The sequence below is a fragment of the Triticum aestivum genome, chromosome 6B (assembly GCF_018294505.1).
Source record: "Triticum aestivum cultivar Chinese Spring chromosome 6B, IWGSC CS RefSeq v2.1, whole genome shotgun sequence".
NCBI classification, from domain to species: Eukaryota; Viridiplantae; Streptophyta; class Magnoliopsida; order Poales; family Poaceae; genus Triticum; species Triticum aestivum.
The window spans coordinates 394,532,079-394,550,075 of NC_057810.1; the positions used below are offsets into that span (position 1 = coordinate 394,532,079).

At 43.4% G+C, this 17,997-nt stretch overlaps 1 pseudogene; it reads left to right on the forward strand.

Moving 5' to 3' along the window:
• LOC123139232 (ATP synthase subunit a-like) overlaps nucleotides 1-1,174 on the forward strand; it is a 50,163-nt pseudogene extending 48,989 nt beyond the window's left edge.
• Nucleotides 1,175-17,997: the final 16,823 nt, after the last annotated feature.

A 17,997-nucleotide genomic window follows, 5' to 3' on the forward strand; every position in this document is an offset into this window, starting at 1 on the left:
CAGCTTGTGAACCAGCTTTTGGAGGGGGTGGAGACACCTACCTTGAAAGACAGGGACCTCCTGTTCCAAATATATGGAATAGATCCCGAAAATAGAGACGCTTTGTTTTCAGAAATCACAAAAATGATAGAATCATACATGTAGTAGGCTAAATTGGTTTTGCCAGCGTCATACAATGTGACCGAGTTTTGTGACCAGTTTCTGGGCCCGGATTCTCCCAGGAGTCTAAGGGAGACTTTCATAGATTTACATTTCAAGGGGCATGAAAGCTTCACTTGGAACAGAGGCGTGGTTCATCTTTCTAATGAAACATGGAAGCCCGAAGACTTCCAGCCGGGTAGCCCAGTAAGTGCTCTGAATCCGCTTTTTTTGGAAACCCCATTGGATCAATTTGCCATTATCCCAATAATTGATCTTCATGTGGCCAACTTATATTTATCATTTACAAATGAAGACTTGTATATGCTGCTCACTGTCGTTTTGGTCGTTTTTCTTTTTTTTGTTGTTACGAAAAAAGGGAGGTGGAAAGTTAGTGCCAAATGCATGGCAATCCTTGGTCGAGCTTCTTTATGATTTCGTGTTGAACCTGGTAAACAAACAAATAGGTGGTCTTTCTAGAAATGTGAAACAGAAGTTTTTCCCTCGCATCTCGGTCACTTTTACTTTTTCGTTATTTCGTAATCCCCAGGGTATGATACCCTTTAGCTTCACAGTGACAAGTCATTTTCTCATTACTTTGGCTCTTTCATTTTCCATTTTTATAGGCATTACTATCATTGGATTTCAAAGACATGGGCTTCATTTTTTTAGCTTCTTATTACCTGCAGGAGTCCCACTGCCGTTAGCACCTTTCTTAGTACTCCTTGAGCTAATCTCTTATTGTTTTCGTGCATTAAGCTTAGGAATACGTTTATTTGCTAATATGGTGTCCGATCATAGTTTAGTAAAGATTTTAAGTGGGTTTGCTTGGACTATGCTTTTTTGAATAATATTTTCTATTTCATAGGAGATCTTGGTCCCTTATTTATAGTTCTAGCATTAACCGGTCTGGAATTAGGTGTAGCTATATCACAAGCTCATGTTTCTACGATCTCAATTTGTATTTACTTGAATGATGCTACAAATCTCCATCAAAATGAGTCATTTCATAATTGAATAAAAACGAGGAGCCAAAGATTCTAAGGGGCTACAGCTGCGCTTTTGCAGCACTGAACATGGTTCCGGGTACTCAAGATATTGCATTTGTGTTTGGAGAGGTGTAGATTGTAGATTCCAGCTGAGAAGACCAGGAAAAGATAAGGATAAAGAATGTCATATATCTCAAGAGCTAGATCACTTCCCAATGAACAAGTAAGAATTGCCTCAACAAAAATGGATGGAATTGGACCGAAAAAAGCCATTCAGCTTCGTTATCGATTAGGTATCAGTGGGAACATCAAGATGAATGAGTTAACTAAGTATCAGATCGACCAAATTGAACAAATGATAGCTCAAGATCATGTTGTTCATTGGGAATTGAAGAGGGGAGAACGAGCAGACATCGAATGATTAATTTCTATTTCTCGTTGTCGTGGAATTCGTCATTAAGATGGATCGCCCTTACGCGGTCAACGAACTCATACTAATGCAAGGACTGCTCGCAAGCAAATTCGGAAATGAAAGAAGGCTACCGAAAGAACAAGCAACAGATTTCGTGCTCATCCCTTGCTAAAGTGCATACGTTTTCTTGCTCCTTGGTACTTGTCTGATCAATCACACTGTTCATTAGTTCACTTGATTTTTCGTTCGATGTCTTGAATCGCTTACTAATCACATATATGTATAGTAGGCCCCCTTCGCCACTCCATGTCTGGCCCATCTTGGTCTCGCTCACTTCGCCCGCCTATCGTATCGGCTCGGCTTCGTCCGTCAAGCGACAGCTTCTGCCTCTGACGGCTTCACTATCGCTCATGACTGGTAGTAGTTGTCTCTATGTAGTAGTCGGCCTTTGTTAAGCTTCGCCAGAAGCGACTAGTCACTTCCCGAATGCCTCTTTCTTGTATTAATTAATGTGTATGGTCTAGTCTTTCCAATGCCTCCTTCCTTGCCTCGAACGCACGCTAGATGGAGAGTAAGCAAGCTACCTTGGTTGCATTGCATTCGTTAAATGGTAGCTTCCGCGCCCTTCCTGCCTGCTTCAATTGATGTGAATGATTGTGTCTTCGACATCAATTTCAGTCTGATTAGATATGTCATTGAAACAAATCTGTTTTGTCTTTGTTTTCTTTTCAGATGATGAGGCTGAGCTAGCCGATCCTAACATAATTTTGGAGGAGCCGGACGACGAAGCCTCAAAATCAGATAAAGATGTCTCCGACGCGACCGAACTTCCACTAGATTTGTATAGGGGTCAGGAGGGAAAAGATATGCTGATTTCTATCAGTCCCAAGCGGATACTCCCGAGCTTCCATGGTCCGCTTACCGAGGAAGAGATGCGGGAGGACCCAGGGCCAGAGCAAGTTCGGTTGGGGTATAGAGCCGTAAGAGCGGTGGGGGTGACAGAGGATGTGCTCGTACGGTTCATAGTTGGGTATGATATTCTCGTGGAATGTTGGGAATGTCCTCTATATTCAAAATATGCCTTTCTAGGATCATTACGATCTGCAGCTCAAATGGTCCCTTATGAAGTCTCTATTGGTCTTATTCTTATTGTGCGCCTTGTGAGCACGTTTGGATCCGCGAAGGCAATCGCTCGGATCTTCCCCTAACCCAACCCGGGAACGGACTGGAGGGAACCGCAGCATGAAGAATGTCCGCATCTCGTCGCAAGGCTCGTTTTGAGTTTTGGGTCATAGGGCAGGCAGTGCAGTTCGGGGCACAAGGGTCCTGGTACTACCCAGGTGCGAAGAACCCCGGAGGCGACTGCAATGAACAAAAATGTCACTCACCGTCCTAAACGACGAGCAAACACTCGAACATGAGAGCAAGGGATCACCCAATGAATGGACGAGCTCCAAGGAGGGAGCAGAGAGGGAGGCAAGAACCATGCTTTCAGAGAAGTGGCGGTCCGAATCCACTCTGACAAAATAAAATAACAGACTAAGTCGTGCCGTAAGGGGGGCATTCTCCACACGGGACGGGGCCAAGGCCTTCATGTATGGGTGAAAGATCGGCCATAGGAGTACTCCGGGATATACACCAGGGCAACTAATGTCGAGCATACGATGATGCCGCCCGTTTTCATTTCGTGAAAGTCCCCGGCAAAGGAAAGGGCTGTAGGTGATGGCGCGTTCTGCTTCTTAGGGCGATGAAATCGTTCCTATGGGATCGTGCATGGCAGCTGGTATAGATGATGATGAAAGGCGGGCCGCTTGAACTAGGACCTATTCTCATAATAGGCAGCAAGCAAAGCTAAATAGGAAAGGGGGCGACTGATGACTGCCTTTTTCGTCAGAAATCAAAAAGGGTGGAATGTGGAGCTAATATGGCTGGCTACAAGTATAGCCAAAGAAAGATGAGACAAGACGGACTATCAGAGGACGCAGCGGGACTACCAGGGGAAAGCCCGCACCCGCTAGCTAACATAGATATCTATTCTCGGTGTGCATATTCTAGATTTAGAATCTCTTTTCGACCAGGCCAGGCCGAATCAGGCCACCACTTGGGATGGGAATGGCTCAGCCCACATGCATCATTTGATGAAAGCACTCCAGTCTAGTCGCCTCCGATCAGTGGCTTGTCAACCACCGGACCATAGCTCCTCACCAAATGCCCCTGCATTGGGGCAACACAGCACATGACTAGTTCGCTCAAGGACCACACCCTCTCGAGAGCAGGATGTCGGCCGAGATGGAGCGCCAACCTAGACTTTCCTTGGGCTTGCCTTGCTCCAACATCTAAATAAAGGGCGGGCGCCGAAAAGGAAGCAGTGACGCCTTTTCGACGAAAGCTTAGCTTGGTAGGCGCAGCTTACTCACCCTACTCCCTTAGACAATGCAATGCTCTGAACACGAAAGTTTGCAGTTCATCCCTCTTCTCCCATGCAGAGTCGCAGGCAGCGCCTCGGATAAAAGCACGGATGAGCCGCATGCAGGGAAACTTGCACGTGTGGTTCCGGCCGAGGACGCCGGTATACTGTACTAATATGTGTAGGTCCCTGTAATTCGAGTGAGATTGTCATGGCGCAAAAGCAGATATGGTCTGGTATTCCCTTGTTCCCCATATTGGTTATGTTCCTTATTCCTCATCTAGCAGAAACTAATCGAGCTCCGTCTGATCTCCCAGAAGCGGAAGCTGAATTAGTTTTAGGCTATAATGTAGAATATGCGCGGGATGCGATCCTTAATAGTTCACTATTGGCGGAAGCCAATGTCTCGGGGACTCATTCTGACTTAAACAAGGGGTGGGTCTTTACCAACTTCCAAATCCAAGATTTAGGAAAAAAAGAGGGGCAGGGCACTCTTCATTCTTCATTCGAAACTCATGAACATCGGGTTGGAGGTTTTTGCCTTGTTATCAAAAAGGGGAGTTGGGTAAAGCAAACTCCCTCCTTGGACGAGCATGGGGCTTAGTCAAGTAGAACCGGGTTGCGCTGCTTGATGCTCCGATCGAAAACAAATCAGTGGGGCCATGCCGGTACGACAGAATATGCGTTAGAAAGGTCAATCCCTCCCCACCTTTTTGATTTTTTTAATGAAAAACCGGGCCGAACCTCTAAAAAGCAGCCCACCCGCTTCCATAGAACAATATCGCGGCAACATAGACCTAAGTGGATTTATCGGATCCTGGGGAACCATCACAAGTACGGTCGGCCTATAGAACGAGAATGTCGTGTCGTCCAGCGGAGCTTAGAAGAAGGTGACTCGGAGCCTAAGGAAGGTGACTCGCGCAGACAGCTGACTCCTTTTCAATAGAAAAGAATAGCCAAACCTACCCAGCTGGCTGGTCAATCTCAGTGATCTTATCGGCCGGCAAAGCGTAGACGGACGACCACGGTCCCGACCTTACCAGCACCGTAGGTTTACTAATCAATGAAGCCCCTCAACCTACTATCTTTTCTTACAAACTCAACCAAGCCTAACCAAACCCCATGCTCACGACATGTTCTTGATATTGATTGAGTTGGAGGGAGTCAGAGACTACCACGGAATCCTTCCATAGTCACGCCGGTGACCTTCGTCACCAAAGCGTCACGACAGTTTCCAAGACCCCTCATATAATCTCCAGTGGGGATCAGTTGGAGCACATAGGAATGCCGACCACTGCATAAGCCACGTCTGACTGAGGCGAGCAGCAAGCGGGGGAGAGTATTTTTAAGTACAAGAACGCTGGGGTGGGACGCTAGTACTTAAACAAGGGTTGCTTCTTAGCGCTAATCTTGCGTTTTTCAGCAGTTAGTTGTAGCGCGCCTTCCCTCCTTCTCTCATTTCGGAAATATTTGGCAGTATTTTCTTATGATGACCTGGTCGAGAGAGTACGAAACATCGGTGTAAAAGATTGAGTGGGATGGTTATAGTAAGGGGCGAACCAAGTGCTTGCGCAAAAAAGCGAATCAATCAGAATGGAGACAAGGAAAGGAATCGAGGCCCGGCCCGGTAGCGATGCCTCTCACGCGGATGGGAGTTACTTTTCTTTATCACCGTAAGCGTTATGAAATGGACCCGCATTCCCCTTTGCTTTTCTTTTGCAACTAAGCTTAAAAGAAACATAGTAGTCTTTCAAGCCATTAGAAAACTCATTAAGTGCTTTGTTGAGTGAATGCCTGTTGAGAAGCTTAGGTCTTACATTTCCAGCTAATTAGAATACAACCATGAAGGTGGGGTTTGAATGCCATACAACTATTTATTCTGGTAAGTAGGATTGGAATGTAGTCCCTTTTTATTGGATCCGCTGCTCCGTTAAGTGAAATTCAAAGTAGGTGTGGGTCTAGGTACAGGAAGTCATAAATCAAGTATCAAGTATTGTTATAAATGCCGTATATAGTAGTTGCCAAACTCACAAGCATCACACACTTCGATCTACTTTATTGAATAACTTAGCTAGATAGAACCGACTCAAGCTTTTAAATGAAAGAAGCAATAATGGCATAATTTCTGTCTCAAGACCTCTTGCAGCTACAGCCAATGCAGCACCTCCTTGATCAACATACAACACATCCCATTACGCCTTGCTCCTGTCGCAGTATAAAGAGAGACTAGAACCTACCGGGGAGCCCTCGGCAGAGTCCCTATCGTTGTTGCAACAATTACACACAGAGTTCCGGAATTTCACATTTGTGAGAAGAAAGGGTATGTGTGTTTGAAAGGAGTGGTGCAAGAACGTATTCTGAGCCTCAGTCAACACAACTTGTTTCGCCTTTTCCGAACAGCATTCTTATCAGGACCCTCCTTTATATAAACCACTCGTAGATATATACCTCCCTGTGGCCTCAGATGAATACATCGATAGATAAGAAGGGAAATGCATCATCTAGAAAGGCTTACTGAGGTTTAGGGACGTTTGTGTGATGGATCGTACACTTATTCACGACGACTTGGCTATTTAATAAAGGACGGAGTCAACGTGAGCCTTAGGGTCCAAAAATATTCCATTGGTGTCAGCTATTAGCGATTATTCAAAGTCGTAATGGTATAAATTATTGGTCAATTCCACTGATTCTTCTTTCCCGTTCCTTCACTGGCTATAGCGCCTTACCTCTTCTGTGATTTGTCCTGAGATGAGAAGTATCAAAAGTGCCGGGGTTTGGGTTTATGTCATGCTAGACTCACGTTTCTCGTTCTTACGCCGGGTCCGCGACCTTACAAGGATACACAAGCTGGTGAAGGTTTCGGAGAGGCAGCAAGCTGTTCGGATTCAAGTTAGCTTTGAGCAGCCCTCGGGCGAGGAAATGCTTTGGTTGTGCCAGGAGATAGTCGGCTCAGGGGCTTTTGGGCGGAGCCAAAGTGGTCCACATACGTACCATTTCCATCATCACAAGATCCACTTTTTCTGTGTGCATAGAGATAAAGCATGCTCTTATATTTAGATAAGAGAGAGATTTTTCTCAGCGCTTCCCCTTATCGGCTTGATCTTCTTCTGCCCCTCGGTAGAGTGAGTCTACTTAGCGAACTGGCAGGATGCGGAGATCGATTGATCAATATGCATATCGAGCATCTATAGTTATTCTCTCTTCCCAAAAGATATCTCAAGTCGCTTCCAATGTTTTGATGAGTAAGGGATGGTATTTTCAACAAGATAACTATGGACGACCATCTTCCAATTTCCAATCTATATCTTTCATTGGGTAAGTAAGGGGAATAAGCAAGAACGGTGGAAAGCTTAAGAAAGTGCTAGTTCCTTTGCTGCGAATGGGTGGAATTGGTATCCCCAAAAGGTTGTTCTCTTAAAACCTCTGGCAAGGGGGTGTGGAAGAGTTCAAGTCTATCCCTTTGGTTAAGCTACTGTTGTTATACATCTCTACTATTATGGGCCACCACTTACTTAAAGGAAGTCGAGTACACATCTCCTTCAACCTAAAGGGCGAGGACCTGCAACGACATAATGTTTGAAAGAAAAGTAACCAGCATAGGAGAGTGATTAGAAAGCATATAACTCGAGGGAAGGTTTGCTAATCAAATTAGAATGAAGATTTTGCTCTATATGATAAACGTTGGTTGACTTTGATATGAAGTGTTGATTGTGTTTTCCATTCATTCAGACCCTGATAGTGCTTCTCTTGTGACTGAAGGAAGGTTCATTCTGTGCAAGATATATGCTAGTTTACAAGCATGAGACCCTCCTTTCGGGCCGGTAGACAGAGGCCTCAGTTCCAACAAAATGGGGAGCAAAAAGAGGTCGTGTCATACCATACAGATGAAATGAATGAAAGATATTCTTGTTGTTTCTGTGCCTATTAGTACTTCGCTCTGACCACATCAAGAGGAGTAGTTTGTTTTTCTTTTGTAAAGCGAGCCCAAGGAAATATATAGGAGAACATAGCTTGTTTTGTAGTAAGTAAATTCAAAGGCTCAAATCGTCTATATCAATGCAAGTATAGCTGGATGGAGTGACTCGTGCTTTCAAACCATAAACTAATGCCGCCTCTCGGGAGTGCGTGTTACTATTCCATTCTCTAGAGCGCAATCCAACGGAAAAAAAGTATGTTTCCAACCTACACCTTTAGTTGTTCCAGCTCGTGAGGAAGACGACTATGGAATTCAGATTTCCTTTCTTTCGAAGCAAGCCAGTCCTTAATTAATGATAGGGAAGGAAGGAATTGCTCTTAGGCTTGTGAGTCTTTTTATCATATGGATGGGTCGTACAACCCTTACATGGTCTCTTGGCATGAAATTGGGTACTTTTCGTCTATGGCGAGATGGAAGTTATCTGCAAAGAATGCCAACTTAGGACCGTCAAAGTGGAAATCGTATCAACTCACCGAAACCGCTCTTTGGAATGGAATGCATAGTATTGTGCATTGGAATGGAAAAGTCGAATAATCAAGACATGGATCTAGTATCAACATGACCCAACTTCCATTCTCATGACCCAACTTATTCAATCACTTCCATTATCTTTCTATTGCTACAAATCGACAACAAAAAACATCCCTCTGAATTCCTGTTTGATAGGAAAAAATAGCTCTTCAACCAGAAATAGCAAGCAACACGTTTTTCTTCTCTCTTCCGGGCACACACCCTATCGGGTGACGCCACTGACAAACACCCTAAAGGGGAACACAACACTTCCTATAACAGAAAAAAGCAATATCTAAAATCTTTAAGCAACTAAAAAAGACGTATACTAAAAGATATGTGTTGAAAAGGGGTGGTCAATAACAAGATGAACCCAATGCCCAATCTTCCCAATAGTATTCCTTAACTCTTGAATTGATACACTTGTTCATGGCATCTATTCTCTATCTTCACTTTTCACCTTCTCATCCTTAACCTCAATGATCTGTTCCTCCTAGACATCCTTCTGCGTACAAAAACAGAAGAAGAAGCACGGGCATAAATCAATAGAATAGTTTAGTCTCAGAAGTCTTTTTTGATTGGTATATCAATCATGGTTTATAGGGAAATAGTTAGAATAGGAAAGCTCTGTTGGTTACTAAAGTTTGGGTTTTTGTTTACGGCAATAGTAGGTTTCTTGCTTGTCATATTTAGAATATAAGCATCAGTTACATTTGACGTCCAGCCTTTTTATAGAAGAGAAAGGAAGGTTAAGGGTAAGGGCGCAGCATAATATATAAGATAAACTTGCTCTTTGAGGGGAAATTTTTCCAACTAGACCGATAAATGAGAAAAAGTACCAGTCGTACCAAGAACCAAAGGCGCTAGCTTTCACTGATATATATACCATATCTTTTAGCTGAAAAATCTATGGATAAGAACCGGCTCTAGGAGGAGGGGTGGCGTGACAGAGCAATGAAAAGCTGGGATCTTTCCTTATCTTCGGTCGTGACGCCTTTTCCTTTTGTATGAGAAAGCGCTACAAAACATGCTTCTCGTGGGTTATCTTCTACTCAATCAAGCTCTCTCCTATTCTTCATCCACCAACTAGTAGGAACGTAGGAGCACAAGAGGGTCATCATCTTCTGAAACGATTGGCTTTTGATCTGCTTTCCAAGAGGTGGTTTCTGACATGACCAGAAAGAGTGGAATTCTTGTTAGGATTGGCATGTCAAGTTGCTTTCTCGGACCCTAACATAAACCACCTTATCCTCACTCAGATTGTTCTTTTGGACTGAGCAGAAGCACGACCTCTATCTGACGTTTTGTCTATCCCTTCTAATCTCTCAATGGCATTTCCATCTCTTGATTCAATCAATCAAGTAAGTCCGGATGACACTTGTATTTGTTTAGTGTTTCCCCGGCTATTCAGCCATTACTTGCATCTCAGGTTCTTTGTACCCTTTTTTAGTGCCATGCACACTGAGGTTTCTGGCATGACCGAATCTTTTGAGAATATCGCTTATTACGTTAATTTCTTCATCTTGATGTACTCAATCCATTCAATTTCCATAATTCTAATGCTATAATCCCTATATTAAGATGAAGTAAGAAAGCATCAGTCCTCTTACTTTTTGTCTTCTATGAAAGAATGTAGCTCGCTCTTTCAACCCGGGGCCCCCTCTGGGGAACTGTTTGAGTTTTAGCATCGACCCCATTTCCTTTTGATATTATTACGCTTGACTCGCTGCAAAACATTTCGCTTTCTGCGCCACACTCGTACGTGGTTTACACTCCTAGCCTTTCATCTGACTTTGCCATTGGGCAATTGTTTGTTTTCAACTGGATTGGATTCCGAACCAAGAAAGATAGGCAACTTTCACTTGAAAGAAAGGAGCTTCAGAACTCTTGTATTCCACCGAATAAGAATAAGAATAAGAATAAGAGCAAGAAGGGGCTATCTTTGTGAAGGGACCGGCACCAGAAAGTAGATCATATGGCCTTTCTTTCGCCAAAATCAAGTAAAGCCCCGGCCCAAGAAATGCAGCAAAGCAAGTCGTCTTTGGTTTGGAGCGAAATTCCCAGATGTATAGGCTTGATCGAGTGCCTTACCTGAAATCGATGATATAAAGTGGGCTCTTTAGCTTGCTCCGACAGAGGTCTCCTTCTCCCTTAGCAGCGAGACCAGACCCTACCTCTTTTCAATCAATCTTTCACACCGTATGCCTTTTCTACGCCTAAAACAAGTTCATGTCTCTCCTCTCTGAAGTCGGACCTTATTGAAAAGTAGTACGCTTTATTTCGTGGTGTTCAGTATCCCATGCTTTGTAGTTCACGCATGGCTTTCTCTAACGAAGCTAATGCCGAATTAAAGACCTTAAACGGAAAGACACAGGAGGTGGCGAAAAACGAAAAAAGAGACAGAGCTTAAAAACTTCTCTGAACCCGATAGCCAGCGGAGCCCTTATTCATGGGTTAGGGACTAGCATTGAACAAAGTTGGTGACAGCCGAAGAAAAAGTGAAAGGGCAAGTAAACAATCTAAACATGCGGGTAAGCAGCAAAAAAGAATAAAAGTAACGTGCCCTACCTGTTAGTAAAGTAAGGCCTTCCAGAGCCTATCTAACACAGACATACACGCGGATGAGGACACAGAAATAAATGGACGTCGATCCGGTACTGAAATTGCATAGCAAAAAATGCAATATGTTCATACTTGATGAAACACACATCATCCAATTCATGATTTAAGAACAAGAGAATGAGATATTTACTTTTTTTACATCTGTAACTACATTCTCACATTTCTTTTTTGATCTCATGACTTTTTATGCGATCGAAAAACAAATGAGATCAGAAAGATAGGCGGACGACTTGACCATAAGGTCGGATGTTTCCGTGAGCAGTAAGCAGCGGATCTCCCCTTTTTGGGGGAAAGATGGTGGCCCTTTTGGCATGTTAATTCTTTCGACGCGGAGGCCTTCTTCGTTTGGTAGATCCGATCGAGGTGGTTTTCGTTCACCAGCGCGTAGGTAGTCTAAGTTCCTATGACCGAGTCTTTCTGGCCCCTGTGAACATATTTTCTTAATGTATTAAAGAGGGCCTCTCTAACCGGTGAAAAGTGGTAGGTGTCCACTAACGGCTATTCCTGGCTCGGCTTCGATAACGCAATTCCAGGAGGAGTCGGTAGTTGGGCACTGGATCCCTTCGGACCTGGAGAACGTGTGACAGTGGGTCAGGGTTTGGTGAACCAACAGGTCGCTCCATTAGTTGAAGTATCGGGCCCCTTTTTCGTTGCCTAGGTTACACCTTCGGAATACCCCAGACGGGGATTTCGCTCTATTCCCCCCAATCTTCACTTTACGCCACGCCGACTCTCCGCCGTGGAATTAGACCAAGGGTCGAAGACCCATACCATAGGACCGCATCTCCCGTATCTTATCTTTCGCGCGTAGGAGATCGAGACACAACCTTAGGGCTATGGGGAAAGTGGATCGGTTGCCCTAGAATTACAACTACGTAGAGGGTCTCTACAAGTCTATAAATAAGTTCCAAAAAATTGATCGGTAGTAGTCCGGTCGCACCCGAACAATAATATTCCAGAGGGAAATGCACCTAAGATCAAATATTTTGAGCCAGCTTCCGTGGAAAATTCAGACTTTCTTTTTGATGCTGCGATCACATAAAAACATAAACTTTGAAGCTCAATAGCTAAATACATGGCAATTAAATCATGAGTCAGGATCATTAAGAGCATACTGCGAGTAGGAAGTGGAATTAATACAATGAATTCAGAAGCATCAAACCTCTCTTTTTTGGAAAAAATCGAAACACATTGAAATGGTACTAGCCGTACTTAATAATAGAAGGATTTGGCAGAAATATGTAAAATTGTCCCTCCTAAAAAATTATTCCAGAATAAATGGGCAATAGTTAGGAGAGGTGCGCCAGCGGCGAGCAGAAGCAAGGTTATTAGATACCGAAGGAAAGCCCGGCCAGAACCACACGTGCAAGTTTCCCTGCATGTGGCTCGTCCGTGATAACTTCTTCAGATTTGCGTGAACTAGCGGACCGATCACTAAGTGGTTAGTACCTCCAGCATGAGCGAACCTTTTCAGAACTGGTTAGGAATGGGCGCCACTATCCCATCCCGGATCCAGCCAGGTTCTATTGATCATGTCCCCTTCCCAACAGTTGTATCTTGTCTTGGGGAGTCTTTCTTTGGCTTTACTATCAAGCCAGACGCGGCACCCTTTCGCATTAACATCTACCGCCCTTTCTTTCCTCCCGTCCCTTCACGCATGAAGATCGTCGTATGTATGTTCGACTTCGGTTGCCAGTGCAATAGAATTGGCGGGAGTATATTATGGCAGGATCAGTCACCTGGGCAAACCAAAACCCTCCTCCAAGAAGAATTGTCCTATGCCCCACCCGATATCCCTATAGGCGAAAGAGCTGCCTGGTGATCCCTAGGTTGCAGCACGTCCGATCGTTAACTCCTCGCTAGCTGCCGTCGTTTCTAGGACCGACCGATGCCTCACCTGCATGCACAGGTACCTACGTAGTGTAGTGTCGGTCGTACATTCATAATAGCGTTCGGACTCGTGTGCCTTCCTGAACCAGGGGAGTTCCCTTGCTCTTGCTGCGTACGATTAGCCGGCCTTGCGGAGGCAAAAGGATTAGAACGTCCCCCATGCTAAGGTTCCCTGCGGTCCGGCCGCATTAGGTTAGGGAGCTGGGCGATAATAGCTCCTTCGCATCCCAAGCGCGCTGCCCTCCTAGGCGCGCAACACTAAGTAATCCAAGCCAACCCACATTACTAACTAACGGTGGATAATCATCTTTCTTAGAGGTACTAAATACAACTCCATGAATGAGCAAAATGAAGGTTGCGTTAATGATAAAGATCTCTGGGGAAACCGCTAAAAAAAGATTGAACATGTGGTTCCGAGTTTCGATAACTTCTTCTACTTTCATTTCCTCCATCTTCCAAATCGCAGAGTTAATTCCAAAGCCTAGGTGTTATTACTGAGCTACTTCTCTTTTTTTCTCTAATTCCCTTCTCAGATCCTCCGACTACTCCTCCTTATCCTACTCACTCGAAGTTTCATTGGTCATTTATTGTTTTTTTAGCCTCTTTGACAAAGTTAGTAAGAAGAAAAACCTCGATCTTCAGTACACTTCACACCCACACAATCTCTATTTGAAACTAACACTCCATTTCCAGATAGCGAGCGATCGCTCAGCAATGATACCGCGCCGGACGAAGTACCTATCCCCGGGGACCACGCTTTTTTACTTGTTTCCTTTTTTTCTATACGAAATTAAGACGATTTCGTTTGTGTTCATGTTGGCGATTTCCGATGTGAATGAGGCCGGTCGTCTCCCCTTCCTACGGGTTCCCCAGTGACACATCAACCATGCCCCTTCCTTTTCTCCGATCATAAATAACATGATCTCTTTCTTTCTAATTCATCCCCTTCTTTCTAATTCAAAAAAGAAAGGGGGGGGCGGTAAGGCAGGCTCGCAACTTACAAAGGGCACTCGCTACTCGCGGGCCTGCTCTTTCTATTATGATTTCTATGTCTATGAAAGCTCCTTTGACTCCAGCCCCATAAGCTATTCTTTCACCTGCACCAGCTCTTGGTCTTTGTCCAGGACAAACATATCGCAATAGTGGAATAAGGAAGTGCGAGTTGGCGATCGAAGCAAAGGAAAGATCAAGCCGAAGAGGATACCTGGGGCCATCTAAGACGGTTGTAGTAAATCGCTTACATGACTGATCAGGCTCATCAACCTATGGAACCTCACGCTATGTTGCTATGATTCTTTTATCACGAAAGCATGTCGGGCGAAGGAATAAAACGCGTACAACACTAGCAAGAAGAGACTTGCCAAAGAATTCGATGCCTCACAGGATCCTGCAAAAGCGGAGTCCAAAAAAGCACGAGTCGTGTCGGCGGTTTCAGATTCAGATAGTTCAGTTCAATCATCATCTGACACCTTTCGGTGCCATTCCTTTTGAAACTGGCGTTTCTTTTGTAAAAGAATTCGATGCCCCTGTGAAAAACTGAGTCAAGAAAGAGGTAAGGGCCAGGTCAGAGGCGGAATAGACATTCAAAGCAACCGAACCATAGATCCAGCTTTGCAGGACAAGCATAATGAAAGTAAGCATTTGGCCAGACAATCAAATAAACCCTATATCTAGAAATCCATCATCCCTGTCTGAACGGTCTAAGCATCATATCTTTTTCTTTTCACTTCCGCTGCATCATCCGGACATTAGAAATAGCTGCATTAGCAGCATCTCGCCACAACTCCCTTGGCAACCCTAGCACCAACAGGAACAACTCAGTTCAAGCTAGCAACAACTAACAATTTCTACTTCCTCGAACAAGAGCTTGCTTTTAGTTCACGTTAGCTACATTCGTTTTAATAGAAAGATGGGAAAGGCTAGGTCAGCAGAAGACTATGCTTGTTCCACATACTTATTGCTTCGGAGAAGCATTTCTTCAATGAATCTTACTCGGTACAGTATTCATAAGGGACCTGTATCTAAATATTCTGTTCTAACATTCCAATTTTGGTTGAAAGTTTCTCAAATGAAAGAGCACAACCCTTTCCATCACTTCTCTACATACTGGCATTCGGATCTAGGAGCAGAGAAGAGAAGTCAATCGGAAGAATCGTAAAAGCCTGGAGCTCAAACATTGCGTTCTACACTTTACTTTTGTTTTGTATCTCTGAAATAGGAGTGAAAAGAAATCAGCTCATCCACCGCTAACTAAACAGGGCGAAACTAGCTCTTCTTTGGTTTCCCTGGGTCCAAGTTGGGGCAAAACCTGCTCTTTTCCCGCAAAAAGTCTATCGTACTAGGTGGCGCGACATGCGACATAGGTAGTAAAGTAGTGATTTTGGGCCCAATTCATACTTCTTTTTTGATTGGAATTCTTATCCTAGCTCGGCCTACTCGTGAGATGTTAGCCTTCAGCCTGATAACATAAAGCATAGCACTTCTAATCGATTTGAATATTCCATTCCCTATTTCCTTGAGCGCTTTCACCATTAACCCATGGGTGCCAAGACCATCCCCCCGGCTCTTTCTTCTTCTACTTCATATAATAGAACACAAGGATCGAACCTACTTTGCTTTGAGTCTGTTTACTTTTTAACGCCGTCTACGGAGAGACAAGATGAGAGAGGAGAGTGGAAGCTGAACGACAAGAGCTGACAAAGTCCAATCAAGCTGAGGCCTAGAAAGAGTTAAGAAAAAACACCTTCTACCTGCATTCATGGGTGCTCAACAATAGATTCCACATCAAGATAGGCAAATCGGGATACAACTCGTTTATTACCTCAAAGAAAACAAGAAACAGGTCTTTTCTAATCACGGAACACGCGAATAGCATGCACGGGAGAAGGATTTAGGGAAAGGTACACGATGATTTTTTGGAGTCTATAGGGGAAGATTCCACCAGCCCCAATTGCTTTGGGTGAGAGATCGAACCTCCACTCGTTTTTGGTTTCTGCTTTCTCCCTAGGGAAAGAAGATATGATACTTTTCGAAGAATGCAATCCCCGCATTCCGGCCCTGCTCTGCAAATCAACATCTGAAGATCTACGGGTCACCATAGTCTTCTGATCCACTAATAAGATTCCGCGCTTGAGATGATGTGATCTGAATGAAAAGATAGATACATCCGAGCTGCCCAAGGATATGGTCTGGGTACCGATCTGCTAGGATAAGGGGGAGATCCTAGTACTCAAAAGGCTGGGTAAATTTCGAAATTAAGTGGAGGAAATCCACCAATAAGAGAGTAATAGAAAATACTGTTATCATGAAGAAATTCTTTCAATCCATTAAGAAGATACTTAATTCGTTATACAATAGAGACGGGGAAAAAGATGATGATAAAAAACTCCACAATAATAAGAAATCCAAGAAAAAAGATATAACGGATGAGGAAGGAGCTAAAGAACCTATCAACAATGATGCATCTAGTGGCAGTAATGATGCATCTACTTCTACTTCCCCTAACCCTAATGATGGTTCTAGTTCCACTAATGATGGAACAAATCCAAATGTGAAAACTAGTGCACCTAAGCACGACGATCATGGTATAATCCACCATTTTATATGGGGTGGTGGTAGTTCAAACGGTGGAGATAGTTCCAACAGTGGTTGGACTTCCTACTTGAATTCACCTATTGATAGATTTGTGAAAAATAGAAAAACATTTACCAATTTAGATCAAAGAGGTCTAAATGGTTTTATTGGCAAAATAATAGGGTTTATAGGTCCAACAACAATTGTGCTTCCATTCTTTTATAACAGTTGGATGCCGAGGATAGGTTTGTTTTCCATGTTTGTTAGAGAGCCACACGACTTTCAAATAGGAGTTAGCGTATGACCATATACCACGTTTCACAATTATGGAACTCTAGTTATGGAATATGTATATAGAAAATATTTGTTCCACGCTCAGGTAGGCTGGCGACAATCTAAATGTATATATTTGATAAGTTTAAAGAAATAAATGATTCACTAGGTCTGTTTTTATCGATAATATTTACTTCAGGGATACTTTTGACGTTATTTAGCGATTCTCACATAGCGGTCTTGGTTTGAAATCCCTTTTGAAACGTGAAATCATAAACAAGTTGGTTGAAGTAGTAATACCATTTTCTGATGAGAATTCTAAGTCGTATGTGTACGGTTATTTTGCTTTTCTAGTATACGCAGGGTTATTTTGTACTGTCTGGTATAAGTATATACCTTGGGATCCATATATAAAACTTGTTGATTTAGCTCCACCATCACTGGATGTATTTAACACCTATCATGCCGATGTCGTGGGTTATAAGCAGGTCACATACCTGATTACTAAGGACATTGTCCAAACAAACTATGGTAGACACCTTTAAACAGCCATCATTTAACGAAGTAGTAAATTCGAATGACTACAACCTTGATCAATCTAATCACAAAGTGAGTTTTTCATGCTTATGCACTGGTATCATGGTTTCTATGTTGTTAGTAACAAAAACACTTCTTCCACATTAAATAGTACTGCATAGATACAAGTTTAGCACAATGAATTTCTGAGTTATTTCACAAAGGAATTTACAAGCTAATGAAAATCAATAGATTTATAGGATATCTATCTAAATACGGCTCCTATCGTTTAAGGTTAGTAAATACATACTAGGAAATGCTCTTCAGGGATACCAGAACTGGAAGATCCTGTCAAGGGGAAACAGGACCTTAATAAGCGCCATCCCGAGACTTGGACTCGAGGGATGGTAATATCAATAGGAGAAGGAGATATGATACAATTACTATGATCATGATACCTTATATGGGCCATACTTATCCAGGGAATCAATTGTGTGAGGGTGTTGTTGATAGAGGGAGCTCTGGCCAGGAGAGGCTAGAGCGAGTGATAGCAACGGAAAGGTAAGATCAAGAAGGAAACAAGGCTTAAGAGGACCCTAATGCACCAATACTTTAGGCATTCCAACTTCCAATACATACTTATCACGGAATGAAATCCAAGAGGAGCAAGCATATCACTGAGAATAGCTAG